Consider the following 9,777-nt stretch of genomic DNA (forward strand, 5'->3'; position numbering starts at 1 on the left):
AAGATGCAACTGTTGTATACTTTCCTCTTGAGCGATACCGGTAAGCTGCTAGTCATAATCTGCGAGTGCTTGCCAAATGCGCACCATCCCATTCTTATTCTTCTTGTTATTTCCTTTTCATGGTCCGGATCTGCGGTTACTACCTGTCCTAAGTAGACATATTCGCCTACTACTTCCAGTATTTCGCTACCTAATGTAAACTGCTGTTCCTTCCCGAGGCTGTTGAACATTACCTTAGTCTTCTGCATATTTATTTTCAAGCCTACCTGTCTACTTTTTCTGTCTAGGTCATCAATCATTATTTGCAGTTCATCCCCCGAGTTGCTTAGCAAGGCAATGTCATCAGCAAATCGCAGATTACTGAGGTATTCTCCATCTACCCTTATCCCTAACTGCTCCCATTCCAAGTCTCTGAATACTTCCTCTAAACAAGCTGTGAATAGTACTGGGGAGATTGTGTCTCCTTGCCTAACACCTTTCTTTATGGGAATTTTGTTGCTTTCTTTATGCAGAACTATGGTTGCTGTGCAGCCACTATATATATCTTCCAGCACTTTCACGTACGGCTCGTCTACCCCCTGATTTCGCAATGCCTGCATCACCGCCGAGGTTTCCACTGAGTCAAATGCTTTTTCGTAATCAATGAATGCTATGTATAAGGGCTGGTTATATTCTGAGCATTTTTCTATCACCTGGTTGATGGTATGGATATGATCGATAGTAGAGTACCGTTTCCGAAACCCTGCTTGATCCTTTGATTGATTGCAGTCTAAGGTTGTCCTGATTCTATTAGCGATTACCTTAGTAAATACCTTATACGTAACAGACAGTAAGCTGATTGGTCTGTAATTTTTAAGGTCCTTAGAGTCCCCTTTCTTGTGAATGAGGATAATGTTTGCATTCTTCCATGGTTCCGGTACCGTCGATGACATCAGGCACTGCGTATACAGGGTAGCCAGTTTCTCTAGCACGATATCCCCCCCGTCCTTTAGCAAATCTGTAGTTATCTGATCCTCTCCAGCTGATTTCCCCCTTTTCATAGTTTCTAATGCTTTCTTGACCTCGTCTTTCGTCACTGGTGGAACGTCTGACTGTTTTTCCCTACCGCCAATCTCATTACGGTCCTGACTACTTTGGCTGCTATAGAGATCTGTATAGAACTCCTCGGCTACTTTGACTATCTTGTCCATATTAGTGATGACGTTGCCCGCCTTGTCCCTTATCGCATACATCTGGTTTTTGCCTATGCCCAATTTCTTCTTTACCGCTTTAAGGCTTCCCCCGTTCTTTACAGCATGCTCAATTTTGTCCATGTTATACTTCCTTATATCGGCCACCTTGCGCTTATTGATTAGCTTTGATATCTCGGCCAATTCGATCTGGTCTCATTCGATCGGTCAAGGTACGCGATGCGAAAGCGATTGGCTTTGTGCTGTCATCATCCAAAACATGAGAAAGAACCGCGCCTAAACCATACTGCGATGCATCATGATAGCTGCAATGGTTTGCACGGGTCGTAGTGCGCGCCAAAATCGGCGGAGAGGCTAGAGGCTAGCAAGTTCTTGGCGAACGCTTCCTGGGAACGTTCATCCCAGCACCATGGGGAATTTTTACGTAGTAACCTGAAAAATGCTTGCGCCACCGTTGCTTGGTTAGGAAGGAACTTGCCGTAGAAATTGACGACTCACAGGAACGACTGCAGCTGCTGCCAGTCTTTAGGGGCTGGAGCCTTTAGGAGTGCGTCAACCTTTTTCGTCGTTGCAGAGATGCCTTGTGCGCTGATTTAATGTTCGAGGTAGCGAAGGTCCTCTTGAAAATACGAACACTTCTCTTTCTTGACACGAACGCCTTTTTTTTAGAAGTCATTTTACCACAGCTTCCAGATTGATGAAATGCTCTTCGGTATTTTTACCAGTCACGAGAATGTCGTCTAGGTAGCAGCAGACCCCATGTAAGCCTTTCAGCATGGTGTCCATTATTCTTTAGAAAATCCCAGGTGCGAACGAAATTCCAAACGCGAGTCGATTAAAAGCAAATAATCCTTTTTGCGTATTCAGCGTGAGGTATTCTCAGACATTACCACTTGCTGATAGGCCCGGTCGAGATCAATCTTCGAGAAATACTTACCTCCCGACAAGGCTGTGAACAGTGTGCCTACTCCGCAGAGCTCACAATTTCAGTCACATTTCAGCGAGTGTGAAAATGCACTCACCGGTGACTCGGTGGTGACGCAAAAATTCAACATGTCTGACGCTCAGGGCTGACCAATAGGAACAGGGCATTGTGAGCGGTACGTAATTCGGCCCCAGGTCGTGGTCGATATGAATGCATGGATTAACGGTCGTCTTGTAGTCGCCGCAAATATGTATGCTACCATCTTGCTTGATTACAGGTACCGCCGGCGTGGCGTATTCTGACGTCTTAACCGGCGATATAACCACCAGTTTCTCCATTTTAGACAGTTCAGCGTCGAACGCTTTTTTCAGCGCGAACGGAACATTCCTAGGTTTAAGAAAAAGTTCGGCGCGTTCTTCAGTTATAGTGCCTAACTCGTGTTTGAAAAGGGGTCGGTACTTCGCCAGCGTCAAGCCTCTTTTTTACGCTGATATGAGTAGGAGCGTAGGACCTTGTAATGTTGTTCAGGTTCCAAATTTTCGTCCACTGCAGCCGGACGGCGTGGAGCCACTCCCGGCCCAGTAGAGGTGGTCCCTTGTGGTCAAGACGTAGAGTGGAAGAATTGCAGAATGGTCGCCGTGCTGCACGTTGACCGAAGAGACCTCCTGGGGCCGTACCAGTTTTCCTGTGTAGGTACGAAGTTAAACTGCAGTACCGCCGAAGGAAAGAGCTGACGGAACTGCGTCTTTGACGTGACGGAAACAGCCGCTCCCTTGTCTAACTCCATGTTCACCAAGATGCCGTCGATGGTCATGTGTACGGTGACGGTGTCGTGCTGAGCTGCCGAGACGTCGTTTAAACCGAGGGTCGAAGCTTTCCGTGACACAACCGTCAGCATCTTCGCATTCCTTTTCATTTGATCTTTCTTCTTGGCACTGCTTCGGCAGGCTCTCTGGATATGCCTTTTTTTGTTGCAACTGAAACAGGCTGCGTCCGAGTGAGGGCATTCTTTTGATTTATTTGTTTATTATAACCTCAAAGGCCCCATTGAAGTGGGTTTCAGGGCATAATATTGCTTCAAGTGATGATTTGAACAGCGATGGGTCTGTATAGAGCACGACGTCGGCAGGCAAGTCATTCCACTCTTTTGCTGTGCGCACGAAAAACGAATATAGATGCGTAGATGTACGGGCTTGCGGAGAATGGGTTGTCTTTTCGTGGTTCGTGCGGCTGGAGGTGCGGTATGCAGTGATGATAACAGATTCGTGCGAAAGATGATAATAGAATTTATGAAATTTAAATAGTCTTGCGATGCTACGCCAGTTAGCTAAATTTGATAAATGAGCATTGCATTTTAGTTTGGTTACGCTTTCATAATAAGAATATGCAGAGAAGATGAATCTAGCGGAGCGGTTTTGTATTGCTTCTAGCGTGTTAGAAAGATTAAGTTGATTATTGTCCCAAATAGCGCATGCATATTCTAGTTTGGGCCGTACAAATGTTACATAGGCTAGTGATTTTAACGATGGTGGTGCAAGACGTAGTGTTCGCCGAAAATTCCCCCGAACTCGATTTGCTTCTTTAGAAATTTGAGTTACGTGGTATGTCCACTTAAGATCATGTGTTAAGTGAAGGCCAAGGTATTTATATGTGGTTACTGCTGCAATTTCTGAATTAGCTATTAGGTACTTAAAAGGTGGTTCAGAGGGACGCCTGTGAAAAGAAAGTGAAGAATGTTTTTTCACGCTAAGAGACTTGAGCCATTTACTGCACCAAGTTAAAATGCGATCAATGTCATATTGAAGAAGTTGGCGATCACTGTGAGTGATTATGGGACGGTACACAACACAATCGTCAGCAAATAGGCGTATGTTAGAGCATATGTCAGTTGGCAGGTCGTTTATATAGATAATGAAAAGCAGGGGCCCCAGGACTGTGCCCTGGGGCACCCCAGATATAACAGAGCAGTGAGAAGGAGAGCATTTATTAGCGAGAACAAACTGTTGTCGGTTAGTTAGAAAGTTACGAAGCCAGTCAAGTACCAAGGAATTAAGATTAAGACTTGAAAGTTAAAAAAAAAAAGCCGCCGGTGGGAAACTTTGTCAAATGCCTTTTCGAAATCTAAGAAGAGGGCGTCCACTAGAAGTTTGTGATGGAGCTTAGGTCATTAATAAATAGAGCTAACTGTGTGTCGCAAGAAAAGCCCTTTATAAAACCATGTTGGCTAGCGTGAAAGAAAAGAACAGATAAAAGAAATTTCATGATGCCAGAAAAGATTACATGTTCCATCAGTTTTGACGGGACGCTAGTAATGGATATAGGACGGTAATTATGACGGGAAGATGAAGGCCCTTTTTTCGGTACTGGAATGACTTTACCCACTTTCCAGTCGTGCGGTGCAATGCCTGATGAAAGCGATTGCTGAAAGATATGAGACAACAGGACACTTGTGATATGTTTTGTATTTTTTAGTACCTTTGCGTTATTATCATCAATACCTGCCGATGATGTTAGTTTCAAAGAATCAAAATAATTTAACAATGCCGTGGGGTTCGAATGATATATCGGGCATAGCAGGAAAACCAAAGGATGGAAAATCCGGTAGGTCCCCATCTGGTTCACGAGTAAATGCAGGACTAAAGGTCAGATTGAATACTTCTGCAACATCATGTTCCGCAACTGTAGCCATATCATCATCATGAAGTGTTATTGGGTTGCTAGGGTTAGGATTGATACATCTCCACAATTGACGAGGGTTTGTGCGTAGCATTTCAGGGAGCGTGGTATTAGAAAACGATTGCTTAGCTTTAAAAACATGGGCGCTAAATTGTTTTTCGGCTACGTAATACTTCTGCCATGTATTAGGGTTGTTATTTCGTCTGGCTGCTCGAAAGAGTCTTTCCTTATTGTTATTAAGACTCTTTAATGTATTATTGAACCAAGGGGTATTAACACGCTCGCTTACAGTAATTGTAGGGATGTATTGTTTTACAAGATTATTCATTTTATTCTTAAAAAGAAGCCAGTTAGTCTCGGTAGACCTTAGCTCAAAGTCGATAAGAAACGAAGTACAGAAATTTTCGAGTTCACGGTTAATGTTTAGATAATCGCCTTTATCATAAATAGTGAATGTTTTAGTTACTTTCTTAGGTTTTGGTAGGTGGTTGAGAAACGTGGCGTGAATTATTGAATGATCACTAAGTCCAGGAAGATGTGAAAGGGATAACAGATTCTCTGGATGTAACGTTAAAATCAGATCAAGTGTGCTAGATGACTGTGCACTTTGTCTTGTGTGTTTTGCGTGTGTATTGGCGAACCACAGCGGAAATAGCTTTTGAATGCTTTCTGCGTCTCAGCTTGCACCTTGTGCATATCGCCGGCTACGGCGTCTGTGCCGCGTGCCTCGGCAGCACTTCCGTTGCAAGAGCCCGCTTCACCGCTTTCTGTAACGTAAACTTGCTATCTGCCGTGAAAAGCACTCGCTGAATGTCTTCTCGTAGCAAGCCGCACATCCCGAAGGGACTCGTCAAGGGCGCTCCCAAACTCGCACGTTTGCTACAGTTTACGAAGCTCGCCAACATAAGTAGATAAGGACTCGCCTTCTCGTTGACACCTCCGGTGAAACTTGGCCCGTTCTCTAATGACTGACGGCTTCGGTGACAGGTGGTCGCTGAAAACTTTCTGCGGACTTCAAAACCTTTCGTAGAAGGCAGTTCTGGAGCAGGTAATGACTTCAACTGCCCGTAGGTCTTCGGATCCATAATGCTCAAAAAGGCGTGTACTTTGTCGCCGTCGGGTACTCGGTTGACAATCAGGAACGACGTAAGACGCTCTTCGTGCGAAGCGCAATCGCTGGTGGAGTTGTCAAAGGGTTCCAACTGACACAGTCGCCCAGCAAAGTGAGTCACTGCTGCCTCGGCCTCGGTCATGACGACAATCACCGGCTCCGCACACTACAAAAAGGACAGCCTTCTTCATAGGGTAACTTTTGGAAACACTTGCCTTCCAAACTGAAGAACGGCGTCTTCAATTCATCAAAGAAACGCAGGATTGCACTCCCAAGTGTATCCACAGCAGCGGAACGCACTTAACAGGAACGTGCAAGTCCAAAGTGCGTTTCGAACGCTCCGGCAACAGCATCCCATTCTCATCGCCAATTGTTGTGTTGCGTGGTTCATGCGAAGCAACAGACAAGTTTCCAGGGGCGAAGCGACGTTTATTGCCACATGTGCGTTGCTGGTCGAGATGAGCCCGCAATTAGGTTGCGGTGCACGCCTTTTATTCGTTCTGGCGCACACGATCATTAGCGACTGCGGTGATAAGCCGGACACCACAGCTTTACACGTTCAGCGCTAGTATTGTTGCAGCAGCGCTCGCTTACGCTGGAACCCACGGCAATTTCACTGCCAGATCGGATGGAAGCATTATTTGAGTTTTTGACCATTTTGAAGCTGTATAATTGTTTCCTCAGTGTTTCGCTGCCACTCTGTGTGGTTAATAATTCTGTCCTTTGCAGTTGTAGTTCAGCTGCAATTCGTTCCTGCCTCTGCTGTACCTTCTCCAGCCTTTGGTGCATCTTTTCCTGTCTCTGATGCAATTGCACAAATTTTTGAGTCATCTCTTCTCTTATCAGAATAATTGCTCCCATGATTTATGTCATGAAAGGTTTTACCTCGGTGTGATTAGCGTCTACCTCCTTTTTAAGTGCCACCACCGGGTCAACGTCTCCCTCCCCCTATACGCTTTGTCGGGGGTGGTCTAACAGGTTCCACTACCATTTTTTTTTTCCGTTTTCCGGGGTCGCTGCCGGCTTGGGGGTTGCCGCCATTGGGGCCGGAGGGTTTTTTAGTGCGTAGCACTACTAGCCGCGATCACTGATTTCTCCCATGTCTGTCCGAAGCCGCTCACTCTCTCTTCGTGAACTTAAAGTGGAGAAAGAGAAGGTAGCGACGCGTGTGTTGCGCGGCTCAGAATGAGGAGTCGGAGCGGCCGCACAACTGCAGCACAAGCCGCTCGCTCTCTCCCTCTGTCTGCCCATCCGTCTCTGCTTGAACTTGAAGAGAAGGAAGGGGAAGTTGAGACGCCCGCATCACGCAGCTTAACACTAAGAGGGTGGAGCGGCCGCATAGATGCACCCGATGAGAGAGTAAAAGAGTGATAGAGGGGCGTGTCAGTTGCGGACGCGGTGGCCGTCTCTGGGCAGCGTTGCACTGTGCACAAGCGCGTGTTACTCCGGAGTGAGCAGTCGTGTGTCGCTCACGCGTCCTCAACTACGGCATCTCTCCCCTCGCATTAGTCACTCTTCACTCTTCATGGACAGCGTGCACGTATGGTGCTCCCTGGACCTCGGCTCTGAGCCGCTCGCCGCGTCATGAAGCAGCTCGTGCTTACCTCCGCCCCTAAGCAGTTGTCACCCGTTAATAATTACAAGGATTATGAACGATGCGCCCTTAACGGTGCGCACACTCCCAGACACCCTTAGAGTGAGTAGGGGTAGTTGTTCCGGTCGCAAAGGAGATGCCCTCAACCTGCGTGGCAAGCTCAGCCGGAATTCAACTACCTTGTAGTGACAGAAGGGGGTGGCCATTTGGTGCCCAGCTGTCGCCGGTTCAAACCAGAGTAAGGATTGGAGTCAGGAGTAACAAAAACACACTTTATACACAGCAAGAGACGATACAAAGGAATACGCAAACACTAAAATTGCACAGAAGAGAGGTTCACAGAATAACAATTGCTAAGCATGCAATTACAGAGGTATTCAATAGTATAGAGGGTTTACAACACAGGTGAAACACGAGAGAGTTACATAAACAAACACCAAATTGTTCACCGGGCACTGTTGCAGTCCGACGCCTCGAGAGTCAAAATGTGGCCGCCATGCAAAACGAGCGCCGCTCCCTCGCAGGTTCGTGGACTTGCCAGCAGCGGGTAATCCCCGGGAGTCCAGTTGTCGCACTTGCGAACACGCCGCAACCACTGACTGCCTGACTGACTACACAAGCGGCGCGGCCTCCATAAATAGGGCGCGCCGCGTCTGTCTGTTAAGGCGCGCCAAGACTAGCGCGCAAACACACTTAGTTTCACTGTTTGGAGCGCTCCCTTCTCCTCCCGTCGAGCCGCGCGTCGTCATTGGTCAGGCGCCGCCGAAGGTTCTGGAGACAGCTGGTATTTTCCAGACTGATGAGTCACCGTCATCACAGGGTGATGAGAAAGAGGGCGACGCGTACAAAACTATGCGCTCTCTCGCGCGGGGAAGGAGGTTTTTCTCGAACCTTCCATGCGACGCCGCGCGGGCCTCGCGCCGCGCCGGCTTAATAAAAATGTGCGCCGATTTCGTGACATCAGGGCTACGCACCTACTTCGACTATCGGTCGTAATTGTTTTGTTTTTTTTTTTTTTTTTTTTTTTGCTGTAAGATTTGGTGGTGTCCAGTGGGGAGAGTGGGTCTCCGCTCGCGTTTGGATTTTTGGTTTTGTTGTTCGTGGGGAAGCTTTGTAATCAATGATTTATGCTCCCTTATTTTCTTTCTCTAATATATATACCTTCCTATCCTTCTCGGCCTTTGCCTCGGAAATCCCCGTCGAAGCTTACTTCTTTACTGTCGCTGCTCGGGTTGCGCTTCTTCGTCCACGGATTTGCCGGATCCCAGGATGAGGATCTCCCCTGGTTCTGGAGTCGGATCACCCCCTGGTCCTGGAGCCGGAGCATCCTTCGGTCCGGGAGCCTGAACGCCCTCTGGTACGGGAGCTCAAGCGACTGCACCACTCCCATTTCTCGGCTGCCGCCTCCTCAACCAGTCTTGGGAATGAGTCATTTCTGGCGCGGAACTCGTCCCGCGCCTTTCCTCGGAGCAACCTCGGCGGATTCTTCCGGGGCTCACTTCCCCTGTGTTGCGATTGAAATTCTAGCTGCTGTTGTCTCCCGAGCTTTCGTTTCCAGAGCTGCTTCTTCACTTCGTACAGGACTCTGTAGATTTCTCTCCATTTTTTGTCTCCTAACGGGTGTCCGTTCCCGCATAGTTGACATTTGTTCTCACATTCGTGGTCTTTCAGCGGGCGTTCCATACCGCAGCCTCGACATTTTATGTTGGCTGGGTCCGGGCATACGCCCGCACGGCGCCCGAGTCGGCCGCATGCGTAGCAGACTGCGTACTTCTTACGCTAGAGTAGTAGAGTACGCATCTCATTGCAGCAGTTGAGAGACGCATCTCCCGTGGCACATCATAATCTTCAAAAAGTATTAGTATCGATGTTGACTCCCGTCCTAGTCTTCTCACTCCCAGGACCGGGGGGTCTTCGTAATACTTCAGTCTCCTCATGATCTCCATCTCCAACCAGAATAGCGAGACCTTGTGCGCTATGCCTTTTCCTCAGCCTTCTGGTGGGCGACGTATGCCTTCACGTCTATCTCTCCTCCTTCAAATTTGAAAAGCTTCACTGCTGCGTCTCTCCGGTTCTCGCTGGTGGTCGCGACGAGAAAGTTCGATGGACTCCATCGAGTACGCTCGTATAGGCATGAATCGCCTGGTAACGTCATGACATGTCGTGACGGTACATCGCGCGCCCCTTGTCGAACACAACCAGCATTTCATTGAACGCATCAAAGTTCTCTAGCGTTCTATAATTCGTTTGCAAATTACCAGCGCTGCGACGAGGAACAACA

General features: G+C 47.7%; 1 pseudogene; it reads right to left on the minus strand.

The window, feature by feature from the left end:
* Positions 1 to 8,886, minus strand: part of LOC146194350 (uncharacterized) — a 10,965-nt pseudogene extending 2,079 nt beyond the window's left edge.
* Between the last annotated feature and the right edge of the window lie 891 nt (positions 8,887 to 9,777).

This window comes from Amblyomma maculatum, chromosome 3 (genome assembly GCF_055883805.1).
Source record: "Amblyomma maculatum isolate TAMU_Amacu chromosome 3, ASM5588380v1, whole genome shotgun sequence".
NCBI lineage: Eukaryota > Metazoa > Arthropoda > Arachnida > Ixodida > Ixodidae > Amblyomma > Amblyomma maculatum.